The 16136-nt window shown below is 48.8% G+C and overlaps 1 protein-coding gene across 2 annotated transcripts in view; it reads left to right on the forward strand.

The window, feature by feature from the left end:
* Positions 1-12245: 12245 nt before the first annotated feature.
* The window catches only part of SUSD6 (sushi domain containing 6), an 87565-nt gene continuing 83674 nt past the window's right edge, over positions 12246-16136 (forward strand). Inside the window, exon 1 of one of the 2 annotated variants that reach the window (XM_059819522.1) lies at positions 12246-12270. The gene's annotated coding sequence lies outside the window, so the exon portion shown is untranslated. Of the gene's footprint in view, positions 12271-12897; positions 12967-16136 lie in introns of those variants that run through there. The other variant, XM_059819520.1, reaches the window with a different exon arrangement.

Consider the following 16136-nt stretch of genomic DNA (forward strand, 5'->3'; position numbering starts at 1 on the left):
GTACACCATTTCAGGTACCCGCTTTGAACATGCTGGTTGTGGTTGCTTTGATAGATCCCCCGTTTGTACAGGGATACTGGGCTCAACAGCCTCAGTGGGCTTGAGGAATGTCCTGCTCTAGAAATACTGTTCAGCAAAAAGATTGTTGCTGGTTGTGGAGCTGCAGAGCATCTGTGCCACACAGTGGAGCAACTCTGATTTTGTCAGGCAGAGGACAGTAGTAGCAAATGCACCATTAGCCAGTGTGTTATGACTGCAGTGCTTTTCAGCAATTTCTCATTTAACCTCTACAGGCACAGCTTAATCTGCTTTGCTTTAATAAGGAAGGACATGGCACTCACCAAAGGACTTCCAGGACGGCTCAGGACAAGGATACAGAGCAACAGAAGGACCCAAGAAAGGCCTAGGGAGAAAGCTGAAGAGCTGTAGGTTGGTTGTGGTTTCATATTGTACAGGCAAAGACATTGAATCGTGCTCATCCCTGTGCTGGTGAATGCACACAGTAATGATGCATCCACAGTGAGTGGGCAAACTCCACCAATAAACCACATTGACTAATCTGATCTCGTTCATTCATCATCATCATCATAGTCTGCAGGGGACGGTTATAAAGCTTGCTAATTAGCTATGTGAAAAATCCTCAGGCCAGGGAACAGCTCTCTGCTGTCTGAAGAGCCCTGCTCGCTGGCTGATGGGGCTGACCATTAATACTAGCTGCAGCACTGTAGCTGTCAAGCCATGGCTGTGTTCCCTCCTCGTGGAAAACATTAAGCCGGTAAGTGTATATGCCAGGTAAGGTGTAGGCTTCTTGGGGCTTTTGGCAGGTTGCTGTTTCAGCCTGCAGTGGGGCTGTATTTGGGCCTTGATCTTTCAGGTTTCCATGTGGATCTTTAAGAGTCCCATAAGTGGTCTCCCAAATGCAACTGGAAGGGGATTTATGGGGAGATTTTAGAAGCAGCTGGATGTGACTTTAGGAGACATTAACACACACTGTCCAAACACGGAGTCATATCCCTACCTCATCAAGACTGAAGGAGATTTGGGATGGGGCAGGAGGAGATCTCTGGAGGAGTTGAAGAGGATCACAGCTAGTGAGTCATTTCCCCCCACACGATTATAAACCTTAATTCTCTGTTGGCTGGAAATGTCTAGAAATTTATGCACTTAGGCAGAGAAGTACTATAAGGTTACACTCCTGCTTTAATAAACATTTTCCTTCTTTGTATTGCTGTTAATGATAGCAAGAGATGCAGGGTAGTGAAAAATTGGGACTACAGATTGTGGGGGTGGAAATATTTGTATGACTTCATCAAATTCTTCTGTATGCTCTTCAGTGCACATGTATTAATTACTTTCTTCCCATCTAACTTTAAAACTGCTGGTACCTGGGTTTTTCCCTGCTCTCCTCATGAGAGCTATTTCACAACCTCCTAGAGCTCATTGGTAAAATGTTATGAGTTACTTCCAGCTTCAGTTTTTCCCCTCTCTGTTTTATCTTCTCTAGTAAGTAATTTGCCCTCCCTCCTGCTTGGGTCTATGCCTTACAAATGTTTGCAAACTGTTAACGTATACCTTCAGAGCCAAGGAAAACATACAGTCATTGCAAATCTATCCCCTGTAGTTGCACAGTGAGCTGTCACCTTTCTTCTGGCCTCCTCCGAGCGTGTCAGGCTCTCCCAGTGACTGCTGCCCTGAACTGAGTAGTGGGCTCCTGCCCAGCACTTACCTCCGTGCTGCCTGGCACGGGGTCGCTGCGTGCACAGCCCTGGTGCCGGTGTGTTGCCTTCCTCCTCTCTAACATCTCCTCATGTCCCCTTCTCTAATTTGCTAGTTCTCCTAAGGTTTGCTCAACGCAGTTTGACTTTCCAGACGTGTTCCGCCCTCTGCCATGGGGAACGTTAGTTGGTGAATTATTTCCTCCTTGCTTAATAGCTTTTGTTTTCCATGTTGAATCCTGTCTCCGTCTAGTTTGCGATTTCTACTCTCTTTCTGACGCTGTGTTTACGCAGTTGTTGGGAGGACCCTGACCTAGCTATTGTGTAGCTACTCCAGCTCTTGGCCTACTCCCTCCTGTTTAGACTCCTCCTGGTTTTGCACCAGAATACTCCTGCTCCTTCCTGAGCCCTGGGGATAGGGGGAAGGTGACAGCCTCGAGGAGAGTAAGGAGCCCTCTAACACAGTTTTTAGGCTACAGGCTGCTGGTGTCTCCCAGGCACAGTGTCCTTCTCTTTCTAGCTGCAGATGGAGCACAGGCAGCCAGTGCCTTCCCGAGGGGCAGGAGGATGAGTGTGTCCCTTCCCTGCCTGGAGGCAGCTCCTGCACCCCTCCCAGACACACCTCTCCAGCACAGCCTTCCCCTGTCAGCTGCACGGTTTAAGTACTAGTTTAAAACTTTAATGAGGCACTCAATCTAGGTCTTACTGATCCCCATCCCCATGATACCCTTGGTCCCTTCCCTCTAAACAGTCCCTTGCCACATGCCATAATCCTTTGTTTACAGCCCTGCAGCCCCTCCACCTGGGTGATTTTGCAGCCTGCTCTGAGCTAATGCTGAAGTCCCGTGAGACTTTACATGCCGGGCTTGCCTGGTAGCCAAGGACTGAAACCCAGCACGCCACAATGGCCGTGTAACAACCTGACAAAAGCCGAAGTCCTCCACTGGGAGATTTCAGCCTTGGCTCCTTTTATCCACTCCTGTGCTTTGCCTTTTGTCACTCCCTGCTTCTGCTCTGCCCACAGTCCTGGCACGGCCTGCCTTTCCCTTCCTCTGTGGGCAGCAGGATGGGCGTTTGCTTTCCTCCTGCTGCTGCCACAAACTGCCTGCCCGGGAGATGCAGGCAAAGCCTCCCTCCTCCGCTGGGTCGCAGGCGCTGTTCTGCAGCCCCCTGCCAGGCTCTTCCAGTGATCCGCAGCCCGCTGCCAGGCTCTTCCAGTGATCCGCAGCCTGCTGCCAGGCTCTTCCAGTGATCCGCAGCCTGCTGCCAGGCTCTTCCAGTGAGTGCGCAGCACCCTGAGTGACTTCAAAGTAACTGCCCAAAGGTGAGGCACTGTCCCCGGTGCTCACAGCCCAGAGGCTCTGCTTAATGTTGTCATCTGTGGCTGGGCCTCAGCCATTTCAGATGAGTCTCTAGAGAAATGGAGCTTCTTGCCGGGGCAGATGCGCGCAGCAGGGAAGCAGAGAAGAGACAGGGTGTGAGAAGGTCACTGGAGATGGTGACATATGGCGAGGGACAATGCAGAGGGCTACCGCCAGAAGCAAAATGTTTGGCGGCCACTGGGGACAGACTTGCACTACAAATACTACATCCTTCAGCCTAATACAAAGTTGGAGTCTAAGGCCAGCAGATGAACTGTGTTGACGCTGAGTTAGTAGTGTTCAGCTTGCTGGGTGACACTACGGTGCGTGCTGTTTGGTGTCTCACCAAAAACACTTGGTCCTCAATAACAAAAGGTTACATTGGTCCCTGGCTGAAAGGATCTCCAGGCAGTTGGCTCCCTCTGTATTAAGGACTGGCAGCAGTGTTGCTGCACTGATGCTTTCTTGGGGTCACGATGAACAGCTCTCTACTCGGCTTTGTGCAAGTTTGGCACAACAGCAGTAGTCTTTCTATTTGGGCAAAACTTGTTACCGGGGCTGTCTGAAAAAATATGGTAGGCTGGCAGAGAAAATTTTGAAAATAAGGGAAAAAACCTTGTCATTGCATATTTCCATGGAAACAAGTATAGATGTGGGAGTACATTTTATTTGCTTTTGGGGATATTCCATTGTCAGTGGTTATTTTTGGAGAAATTAGAATACTGACATATTTTGGCCCAAACCAAATCCACGCTGCTGCTGCTGAACCTCATGCACTCAGTTTTCCTGGCCAGGCTTCATTTCTAATGGAGGGCTCATGGGTCGTGAGGGCATTATAGAGTCCTTGCACATAGTGAATCATGGAGAGTAGATTTGGCCCCAGGGTCATAGAGCAAACTTAAGGTGGGGTAAACAAATACAGAAATTAGTATGAGGAAGTCTTTGTTGTATGAGAGGACAGAGTACACCATTGGAGTGGTCCATGCAGGACTCCAGGCTACATCTTCATGAGCTACTATCCGTATAGAAATACTGTGGCTTGCTTTTTTCACCGAAGAAAAAGCAAACTTTTCTGCTGAGTTTTACTATTTTCAGAGTTCACCAAAATCCAGCTTGGACAGACCTCATTATCCTGTGTGCAGCAGTATCCTCGGTATAGACCAGGCCGTGGCCTGACAGTTCATTTTGGGCAGGAAGTGCCTTTGTGATAGTTGTGTACAGCGCCTAGCACAAGGGGGTTCTGATCCCTGTTTGGGACCCCAACCATTACCCCATTATTACTAAGATTAGTAGTAAGCATTGACCCAGAATCATCTCTAATAAGCAAGTGCCATTGAGTGTAAACTCAACGGGAAGATTACATGCTAACACTGGTTCCATTTTCAAGCCAAAGCTGAAAAGCAATTACTTTCCATTCATTTACTTGAAAACTGTTGGTTTTGAGCAAATGATCAGTCTTGCATGCTGCTTCAGTTTCCAAGCTGTGCTATTTATTCTAGCGCAGCCTGGAAATCACAATGTGAAGCTATTGAAGAACAGTGGGAAATAAGACATTACTGGCGATGCTCTTCAGGGGGAGTGAAATGCAAAGTGTAATCAAACAGAATAAACTGTTAGATTAGGACTGGAGATTTTAAATTATTTTAGTTTTAACTAATCTGAGGTGTTTATGAGCTGAATAGTAAGGGATTCTTTCTCTTTCTGTATCATTTCTGCCTTGACCACGGCATGGATTTTATCAGTTAGTTATTTTTAGGGGAACTGCAAAAATCTCACATCGCTCCTCCTTCCCCTATCAGAAGCCGCACCAAGACATAGTTTTCCAGGGTATAGTATTTAATGTTCCGATCTAAATACGAGCTACTTCTGCATTCCTAGATTGTACTTGCTCTTGCCTGATGGTACTGTGCCAAGGAGCTCATAGACAGGAGGAAGAGATTCGCTGTTTGCTTCTGTGGTCATCTGGGAGTGAAGTGCAGCAGCGAGCATGAGAGAGGGGTCAGGAGTTGGGAGCTGGACCCTTCCTCGCTTCGTTAGCTGTATAGCCATGTGTATGGAGCGTAAAAGAGGTATATGGGGGCTTTGCACTCAGCCTGCATTTGATGTACATTATGGCCTGAGGAGAAGGGCAAAGAAGCGTTAAGCCCATGGTGCCTGCCTCCAGAATTCAGGAGAACTGAAAGACAAACATCACACTCGTCGAGGCAGAGCGTTCACACACGGGCAGAGTTGCATCACGCACCCACATGAGGCCAGCGAGCCGGTCGCCCAGGGCTGAGTTGCCCCTGCTGTTTTAACACTGTTTAACAATAACCTGAGCTATCCAGTCTGCCTTGACGACAGCCAAACCCCCTTATGAATAATTCCGCTTAATTACAGGCAAATGTCTGCAGCTGAAGCCTACTACCCATAATGATAGGATTACATTTAAATTCCTCAAAATTATATCTGTATCTGTATGTTTACACTTTGGAGGGGATAAACTCTATAATTCTTCTACAGCAAGAGCTGGGATTCCTAATTCCTTAGGCATCAGAGAATATCCATCCTGAATCCCGGAGGCTGTACCAGTTCCAGTGCAGTTCAGATCCTGTCATCTGAATCCCATGTCATCAAAACCTCCCTGGGAAGGGAAACAGTTCTACCTGAAAAGCGACAGACTGCAGCTGGAGGCAGTGCCAAATAGATTTTTCTTTTCCGTTGGGCTGATACCTGGGAATGAAGCCAGCTGGGAGGCTGCTGGAAGAAATCTTTCTAACTCTGATCATATTTGCAATCAGTTTTTATGCCAGATGTTGCCTCAGAAAATATGAAAGTCAGCAGACAGTAGTTTTAATATGCAGCTTTGCAACTTGAAAAGGGCTGAGTTTTTATAGAAAAGAAAGAAAATGAAGATTTAGTGCTTCCTTGAGGTGTGCAGATTGACTATACATAGCCAAACAATGCAACACCATGTGGAAAGAACAGATGGGAATCCAAGAAGTTAACAAATGTCCCATAACAAAAACCTACTGTGTAATAAAAAGATTTTTACAGCTACCCTTCATTTTGAAGAATAAGTCAAGAGATGCCTAACTTCCTTAATTTCATTTTCAAAATTGACAACGAGAGGAGAAGCTGAGAGTAAATCGGGCTGCTTTTCACAGGAGAACCTGGAACATGAAGATCTCATTGGAAAGAAAGAAAGGTTGAGGACAATGGGTATTAGACAGGAATAGGTTCAGTTGTTTGCTTTGTCACTTTTTTGCCTAAATAAATGCTGTAACTGGGTATCTTTGGGGATCTGGGCCTCCCTTTTCCATCTGTGAAGAGGAATAATAGCACCTTCCCTAAGCGGTGCATAGCCAATGTGATAACGAAGCTGTTTATTAAATATATTAGATAAATTTGGCAGCGGGAGGATCTCAAGATGGTTGGAAGGTAATTTAAATTAATCATAGGATTTTACAATGAAGGAGATTTTGTCCTTCAGCCTTTTTTAAACGTAATCCCTCAGACAAGAGGAGGTCCCCTGTGCCTCTTTATTGTAGCACATAGGCAGCGATACAGCTACTGTACCATTGAACAGATAATAAAGGGGGCAGGATGGATATTTTACCATAACAGTTTTGTAGAATTGGTGTTTCATATATATGTGTATACAAGTGAGATTCTGCAGTTTCTCTGCTTACACCAACAATTTCACTGGACTCAGTAATTTGGGTTTTGTTGTACCTTTTTTTCCTCCATCTCGGGCTTTTTAGTACAGTGTAGGGATGGGATTCATGAGATGGTGCTGGACAAGCTGGTACAGGTCCCTGGCACTGTAGAACACCACGCTGAGATATCCATGCAGGACAGCTGCTGTACAGTGGCGCTGTGCCCAGGCGAATCGTTCTGCTGGGATTTGGGTGCACCTCAAGGGTTAGGTGCCAATTGCAGGGTGGCTCTGAGCTACACATATGAAGCAAATGCTAAGAGGGCCAATGTGATCTTCTGGTTTATTGGGCAAAGTGTCTCTGGTAGAGATGAGGGAGTACACCACCGGTTTGCAAGGTACCGAGGAGACCCTGTCCAGAATGCTGCATGTTATTCCAGTATTAGGAAAGCCTGCAGGCAGGACTTTGGTGTTAAGAAAGTTAAATGAAGTTTGAGACAGCGGAGCTAGTTAGGGTGATCAGTGAACCAGTAAACTAGCCTTAGGACAGGACACTAAAAGAGCTTCGATCTTTGAGCCTGTAAAATTAAATTTGAGGCAGGATGTGGCAGATCTTTAAAAATACGCAAGGGACCAGGCAACTTGCTCAGACAGTGCCTTCCATGTATGCTGCATTTTGCTGTGCTAAACCAGAGGCATGTCACAGTCAACCTCAGAAACGCAGGCTCTGAAGACGCCCCTCCCGCGAAAACCAAGGCAGTTTAGTTGTTCACTTCAACATGAGCAAAACCTACAGGAAACTCCCTTTTCCTTGCTCTGAACATTTAGCCCTTAAGTGAAGTGGAATTAATACCATTGTGCTGTGTGGCTTGAATCTAGCACAACTGGAGCAGAAGTCAATTTGCTGTATTTGAAAGAAAATTAATTAAGGCCTTGTTTGTTTCCCTCAGAGAGAAAAGCTCTGGGTAGTTTCCAGGAGATGATTTTTTTTTTTTTCTGAGCTCCTACAGGCCTATATATACAGAACAAATGTTGTACAGCTTCAAGCCCCAAATCCCTGTAAGCTCCCAGGCTGTGAGGTGGGTCTTCTGGCTCCCACGACGGCGTGACAGCCCCAGCGGCTGCTCCACAACTGCACGCTGCATTTCAAGTCACAGAAAGGGAAATTATCTCAGTGCAGTCAATATTGGCGGTACTCCGAGAAGGGAAATGTCATGGCAGAGCATCATGCTCGTAGCCTGGTTAAGCCTCACCTGTCTTTTATCAGCAGGCTATGAACTGCGCAGAGAGAGGGCTAAAGGGGTTTGGAGATGAGGGGCTCAGCATCATCCCCTCTGCTTCTGGAGTGCTTCAGCAAGGTAGGAAGGTGGATGGTGTGCCAAGATTTCTGTTTTACTGTTGTTTTTCCCATGTTGCTTCAGTAGTCTTTTGGAGATGAGCTTCTCTATTTACATCTACTCTGAATATTAATAAATGAGTAATGCCCTGCTAAATATGAAAAATGTGCGTGGGTTCCAGTGTATGATCCTGGAAGTGTAACCGAGAGCTGGCAGAACAGGAGATGTGTGCAGAAGGAAGTGGGAGAAAACAAAGCAACACAGGAGAGGTAAACTGTACGGGAAGCTAGTGGGCTGTGGGGATTTCAGGAGCACTTAAAAACTGATTTACTGCTGCACAAATCCCACTTCAAACAAGTTGCCAATGAATAGGTCACATAAGTGTTATCAGCAAGAAGGCAAAGGAGCAAGAGTGTGTGTGGCTGTCATGTATGCCCAAGTGGGAGATGCCGTTTGCTAGAATCAAGCCTGGCGTGCTGCCGGCTCCAAGGAACAAAAGGCACCTCTGGTGTGATGCCAGGTACCTGCTTTCCCTCCGGAATCTGGACATGGGGGATTGATGAAAGCAGCCAAAGGTGAGTAGCTCTCCTGCATCTTACTAGCAAGAGTTTCAGAGCTGTCTCACTACGGAGAAAAGGTTTGTGAGGGAGCCCTGTGAAGCCAAAAAGTCTTTGGTGACCGAGTTGGATGCTGAAGGGTCTCTGCGGCAGCTTGCTCTTGGAGTGAAGCTGTCTCAGACTTTCAGCTTGCTGGCTGGGCAGCTCTGCGGAGGAGAGAGCAGATGGCACAGAGCCGGCACAGCACTCCCTCGTCTGCAGGAGCACATAGCACTGGGGAGGAGGACGTCGCACAGGATGGTAACGTTACCAGGGGCTCATGAGCAAGGATGGGTTGGTTGTATCACAGCCTGAGGTAACGTTATCTCTTAGGCTATTTTTTCTCCTCTGATAGTGCTCAGACTGTCATGAGACCTTTTCCAGCTGAGCACTACCATCAGGAATCATATTTTATCTGTGACTCCTCTCTCAGAAGGGAAATTAACTTGAAATTGGGGTCATGTTAGATATGTGGTGCCTGGACAGACATTGATAACCTGTGAAGTCCATCATGGGATGGAAGGGATGGGCAGGTGTGTGTGAAAGGTACCATTTGTTATCACGAGGATGTGAAGGGCTTTCAGCAGTTGGAAGGAGAAGATAGTAATTTCATGGCTGGGATTAAAAAGGTGTTTCTTTTATCTGAATAATCCAGTGGTAGGTCTGGATCTGGAGGGCAGCAGCTGTTCCTGGGGGGGCACTATCAAGGCGTGTAGAACAGCGTGCATTCGCTGCACTAGGAGAGATGCTTTGTATTGCTGTAAAACAAGGCCTCCCCCACTGCCGTGGGTTTGCCAAGGGGATCGGGGCAAAACAGTGTGGGGTGACCCACTGCCCCCATGTATGGGCCACCCTCTTCCCCCGGCCCCCTGCCAGTGAGTCGCAGCCTGAGCAAACGCCCGTCGGCGTCTCTGCCAGGAAGGAGCATATTGATGGGCTAAGACTCCTGTGATAGTAATACTCCTTCTGTGGAATAAAAGCGACATCCATAACCACTGGACAAGAAATTAATTGTTTAATCAGATGGGGCTGCACAAAATAAGCGTGCTTCGACCTTCTGGTGAAGTTTGGCAGCTTTCATGCTTTAAAATTTCTGCTATCGAAAATTAAGTGTTTCAGTGAATTACTTCTTTTCATTTCTATTCAAGCAACCTGAAAGCCTTTGAACACCAGGAAAATTGTGCCAAAATACCTGGGCTGAGACCATAAGCTTTTTGCCTGGGGGAGAGGTGCTCTGGTGGTGGCAGCTCCTCATCTTCCTTTATTGACGCATGTGTAATAAAGGGAAAATATTTCACCTCCCCGTTCAGAACCTGGAGCCTGAAAAGAATGGAACCAGTAGGTCACAGGCACTGGGCTGTGAAGAGGGAAGTACCTGTTTCGGGGGCAGTTGGTGGGGTTTACTTCCTCTGAAGCATCGGCTGTTGGCTAATGCTGGAAACAGGATATTGGATTAGACAGATCGGTGGTCTGATGCAGTATGGCAAATCCAATGTAAAAGGCATTAGTTAATGTCTGTGAGATACTTTGGACATATAACACAGTCTGTAAATGCTGATTTCTGTGATTCCACGACAAACAAAAAACCAAGCACAGTCCCATTAGTGTATCTGAGGCCCCAAAGGAAGAGCGTAGTATTTTTTATTACAGCTTGATACAGTTATAAAGAGAAATACATATGAATGAGAATTAAGGAAACAAAGTATAGCATAGAAATGAAAAAGTACCTCTAAATATTTAAAAACATTAACCGGTTGAACATGAAAATGTGAACCAGCCCCCAATGAGAGGCCATTTTAGTGAGGATTTGCCAGGAGTTTCACCTTTCCGTGTGCGTTAACACTCTGAGCAGAGGGAGCAGCGTGGCAGCCTCCTCACTGCTCTTTTCTTTCAGAGGTGTGTGGGTTTCCAAACTTTTCCTCTGGGTCCAGGAGAGCTGCACCAATGGGTCAAACCAGAGCAAAATGCAAAGGTGGAAGGGACAGAGTGAAAATATTGGCGCACGTCCAAGATTTCACGAGAAGAGCAGCTGTGTGAATCGGCAGGTTTGTGCGCAGCTCTAGCTCCCACTCTCTTCCTTCCTGCCTTCAGGCGTGTTTTCCGGATGACCATGTAGTTTTTTCCTGCTTTTTGGTTTTGAAGTGCTTACAAGGGGAGTATTTATAGGGAATGTTTTGTCATGTACCGTATTCACCTCCTACACCCAATCAAGTGATGGTAAGCCATTTCTATAGCCTATTATGGGCTTTTACTATGAATGATTACTGTACTATTGCAGAAAAATAGGAACAGTAAACTTCCCTCCACGAAACCAGTAGAGCTACGTATGTTTCCCCATATGAGAACAGCTCACTCTCCATAGCAAAACATGAGTAACGTAGCAGAGCTATAGAAGGTAAGTGTTACTTCAAGGAAGAGAAAGGAAAGCAAAGAGATCCTTCTTGATTCTCTGCATGCACTGTTGGATACAGAAGTGTTGTCTAAGTGTTGTCTTGGGAGAGGCTGCAAATAGCTGATGAAGACAGAGGAGGTGGCAAAGAAGGCAGAACTTCCCCCTACACCTGCGGGCACCAAACCTCTGTGAGCACGTTCTCCTCCTCCAGCAACGGCTGGGCCTTGGACCTTCCAGCCCACAACCTGTCTGCTGGTGCCTCAGGGCAGGCCGGAGCCAGCTGTGGCTGGAGTTTCCCCAGGCCTGCCGCCAGCAGGGTCCGGCTGGGAGGGGAGCCGGAGGGGCTGCCAGCAGGTAAGGGAGGAGACCGGGCGAGGAACGGGCTGGCAGATGGACATCTTCTGGAACAGCAGCTGCTGAGGGGGGCTCAGCATGGCCTCTGTGCCGCCGCTGTGGTACATTGACCGCGGCATGCCAATGGCAGAGCCTGTGCCCGGCCCGAGTTCTGGCATGATTCGCAGCCGCGGCACAGGCCAACGGGCATCTCACTGTGAGGTAAACCCCTCGGCCCGGGAGCGGAGGGTTGAAACCGCAAGGGAACGACTTGGATTTTGCAGCAGCGTTCCCCCTGCTGCCGCAGAGCCGTTCCCAGCCGGGGAGAAGAGCAGCGGAAGGCCGGAGAGGGCTCCAGCTCCCTCCACAGCCGTTGTTCCCAGCGGCTGGGCCGAGAGCGAGCGCCACGTGTCCGTGCAGCGGCACGCCGCCCCGCGGAGAGGGGGTCTGCAGCGTTCCCTCAGGCCTCCAACAACGGCAGGTGCTGCTTGCGGTGGGGCTCCCGCTGCCTAGCCTCGGCTCGTAGACCAGAAGCGGCAGCTGCCGGCTGGCCGGGCCCGCAGCTCGCCCTCCCACCCGCGGCTGCCGCCGCTCGCAACGGGCGAGACGGAGGCGCACCGCAGCGCCCCCTACCGGCCGCGCCGCGCCCCCAGCCGCCGCCGCGCGGCCCCTTTAAGGCCCGCCCCGCCCCGCGTGTCCCGGCCGGCGGCGCGCGGGGCGGGGCCTGGCGGGCGGCGGCGGCCGGGGCGTTGGGCGGGCGAGACTCCGGGGCGGCCGGGGCGCGCGGCCGCCGACCTTCAGCCCCGCCGCTGCGGCACCGCCGCCCCGCCGCCCCTCCGCCGCCGCTGCGCCGCGCCGCCCGGCCAGGCGCTGGCCGCGACCCGCCGCCGAGCCGCCCGGTGAGCCGCCGCGGGGGAGGGTGTGCAGCCCGCTCCGCGGGCTGCGCCGCTGAGGGGCCGGCCGGTGCGCGGGGCGGGGGCAGCGGCCTGGCTCCGGCGGGGCGCGGGGCCTGCCGCCGGCGTGCGGAGGAGCGTGCCGCCTACCTGCACGGGAGCGTGTCCGTCGGCGGAGAGCTGGGCGGCGGGGGCAGGCGCCGGCCGAGGCGGAAGGCTTCGGCGGCGCTTCCCCGGGCGCGGGGCGGAGCGGCCCCCGCGGCGAGAGAGGGAGGGCCCCGCCTGGCTGCCGGCCCCTGCGCGCGTGGCCGGCGGACGGCGTTTGCTTTCCTCGGGGCTGCGGCGGGAGCCCCTTCCCCGCCCGGGAGGTCGGCGCTGGGCTTTCCAGCCGGGTCTGTTACGTAATGTCCCCGGTGGTACCGGCCTCTCCCTCGTCTCCCGGCAGTGCGGTCGGCAGTACCAGGAGGGCTGGGTTTCCTCTGAGGGCTGCGGTCTTCAACGCGAATGTTTAGGCTTGTGGATCCTCCCTGGTGTGGGGTGAACCTCTGGGATTTAAAAACCCCGAGAGTAAGAGCCGAGAAGTATTCCTTGCTCTCCTCTGTTTTTCCTTTGGTACAGCTTACGGGAGCACAGAGAGACTCGGAGGAAAAGTGGCGTCTGAGGTGAAGGTATTAGCGAAGGCACTCCTGCAGCTGATTTAATGTGAGAAACTTTGCGTTCGTGAGGGCTTCATCTTTGCTTTCTTACTTGGGGTGCCTTAACAGTGCCTAAAGGTCAGAGCTGCCCTGGCAGCTGCCTTTACATGTCTGCAGTGCTTAGGCTGAACCTGTACGTGTGTGTAACAAATCTATCGTAAATCCCCCGGAAGACCTGGAACTCAAATAGCCACGCTGGGCTTTTGAGAACTGAAAAGCAAGAACTGTTGTAAGTATCCCTAAAATTGAGTAAAAGATGAATAAATACCATAGTAAAGAGTTCTTACTTCTAATATATGTATTTAATGCAAACAATGACACATTTTTTCATCTTCGTAGTGTTCTTTTAAACAGATTAATGCAAATACAATAGTTTCAAGTGGGCTTATTCTCAAGGGGATTACGTTCTTGTTGGGAAGGGACTTGATCTCAGTGTAGTTACAGTAACACAGATTTTGTTGGGTGGAAGGAGGTGAGAGGAAGTAAACGCATAAATTAAAAATATCCTGAAGTTGTCTTTGGAATGGTCGAGAGCTAAACTGAGCTGATGGGCAGAGAGGATTTTGCACTTGTCTGGTTGCGCTTCCTAGTGGCTTTTTGTGCGTGTTCCCATAAATGCTATTATGTAATGGTGCTTCTCTTGGCAGGAGTCTATTGTCACCGTAATTCCTGAGGTTTCTGGAGCAATGCAGCTTGTTCAGGAGTGTCGTGGTCAGAACAATAGGAAGAAAAGTTCTTAAGAGGAGGTTTTAACCTCTTTAATTTTTCATGGTAGGACTAAGCTCAAGACATCTGGATCTCTTCCAGAGTGTCTTTACTGTCCTCTGTCGTTCAGCTTGTCTTTCTCTTCTCCTAGGCTGCGCTATAGATATCAGGCACCAGCTTGCCGCTTGCATCCTGCGTCAGAGCTGGGATGACATTGCCTCTCTTCTTTAATAGTAACAATTTTTATACTTCTCTTTTTTGTGTTTTTTTTTCTTTTCCCCTCTGAACAGAAGCAGAAGTTACAGAGTTATTTTCAGAGCACTTAACTGTTGCTTAGAAAAAAAATACTTGAGATCATGGGGAAAGGGGACTCTCCCCAGTCTGCATCTCTAGTTAGAACTTGTCTGTATACATCAAAGAGAGGCAAAATGCCTAAGCAGAGAGAGAATTTGCATATTAAATGCCAGTGCTCTAAGGATCAGTGCTTTTGTGTCTGCAGTTATCGTTGGTTTCATTTGCCGCCTCCTCTTCAGGTGTCTCATAAATCTCTTTGCAAGTCTGCCTCCTTTTCTTCTTTTTGTGCCATGCTATTTTTTGGGGGTATATTTCTTTGCAGAGAGAATAGTTCTTTCCAGTATTGTAATAGGGTGGCCAGTTGTGGCACTGGCAGTTTTACAGATCACACTTCTGTCTTTTTATAACTTGCATTTTGTTTCTGGTAGTGATTCTGTAAGCAAAACTGGGAGAAGAAAATAACTTTTTTTTCCCTCCTTGTTTGGAGTTTTCATCTGCCCTCTTAAATTGGCTTGTCCTGTTATATAAATGAGTGTTTTATGGACCACTAGAGAAGAGAGTACTGTCCGAAAATAGGAAGGTATGTTTCTTTAAAGGGACGCTGGGATGTGCTTGAAAGGAAGGCAATGTGCTTGAAAGACCTGCAACCTAATCTAACTAGCTTTTAAAATCGAAGATGACTGTTATCACTTCATGGTGTTGCACCTCATTGTAGAGCAGAGTAGCATGTGACAAGGGAGCCGTAACCTCCTCTTAGACAAGTTGTTATCAAAAGCCAGGTGCCCTCGTGTTCCTACTTTAAAGGGGTTTTTTAATATGCAGATGCTTCAGTGAAGTCCAGGTCTGGGAAAGTACTGATCTGGAGGCTGAAACTTCCGAACCACGGTATTACTGTAACAGAGACTTTGGTTCTGTCACCTTTTCTCTGCTTGTCATGCAAATTGACCACCTGTGGTCTTTGAGGAGGGCCCAATGTCCTTGAGTTGTTCAGTGCACTATGTCTCTGCTGAAACAGTTTCCAGACAGTTATCAACAGAGTTTATATTTAGTGCAGCATGTGAAGGTGGACTGAAATGGCTGCTTGAGCTCACGAGCTGCCTGGGGAGTCTGTGAGCAATGGTTACTGAAGTCACTAAATGTGTGTCCTGCCTGTAGTGTAGTGATTTTTGTGGTATTAGTTCTGTCCTGTGATCATGGTTGTTTTCAGCTATTTTATTCCTGCCTGGAAATTGTTTCAGCTCTCAGTAAGAGCAGTCTGCAGTGGTCTTAACCTCATCTCCTTGGCTGTGCAATCACTTACATACAGACTTGGGGTTTCTGTGTCTCTTCCTGTTGCATCACTTCTGCTTTTTATCAGTGTACTTGCTCACACCACAGCTGTCTACTGCTGTACCGCCCAAATACGTCTCTTGCTTGTTCTGCTTTCATGAGAAAACAGATGTAAGCTGCTGGCTGCTGTAAGTCCAGGAAGGTTTGATGCAGCACCCGGAGCCTGTGTCAGGCCACTGCTGTCTTTTTTTTGCCCTTTTGCAAGTTGCATCTCTCCTTGCTAACCTGAGATCCTCCCAGAGAAGCCCATTGCCTGCTGATACCTGCATGAAAGGTCAGTAGCTTGGAAGCCTTGCTCCAGCGTTTTCCAGTCTGCGTCCTGTCACGCGCTCTGCCTGGTACAAGGACTCCCCGCAGCTCCCCTGCCCTCTGAGCCACTTGTTGGCTGCTATAACCAGCTGATCCTAGCTGATCAGTCTTAGCTGGGAGAGGGGTGATCTTTCACTGGCAGGGCTGGGCCTGCTTGCCTGAAAGACTGAAAGCAAGGTGGGGTGGGGGGAGAGGCAAGCAGAGATTGAATTCTGCTTTAGGAGTATGTAAATAGAAATGCTAAGGCCTTTCCTAGAACAGGAGAAGGGAAGACTTAACCCATACCTAACAAAGATGCTTGCTCATAATGTGGTATTGGTTACAGTAGATTTCTCTTGCCAGAAATACAGTAGTCTGGAATTTTGTTTATGTAGTTGTTATGACAAGTGTCATGTCTTTAGAAATGCCATCATACATGTTTAATCTCTTGTTATGAAGCTATTCTGGGTACAAATGGAATTACTTCAGATGTAGTGATTTAACCCCCAGCACAGGGAGTAGTAGTTAGGGATAGGTAGATGTCTTCGATGAAGTGCACTC

This window comes from Gavia stellata, chromosome 7 (genome assembly GCF_030936135.1).
Source record: "Gavia stellata isolate bGavSte3 chromosome 7, bGavSte3.hap2, whole genome shotgun sequence".
NCBI lineage: Eukaryota > Metazoa > Chordata > Aves > Gaviiformes > Gaviidae > Gavia > Gavia stellata.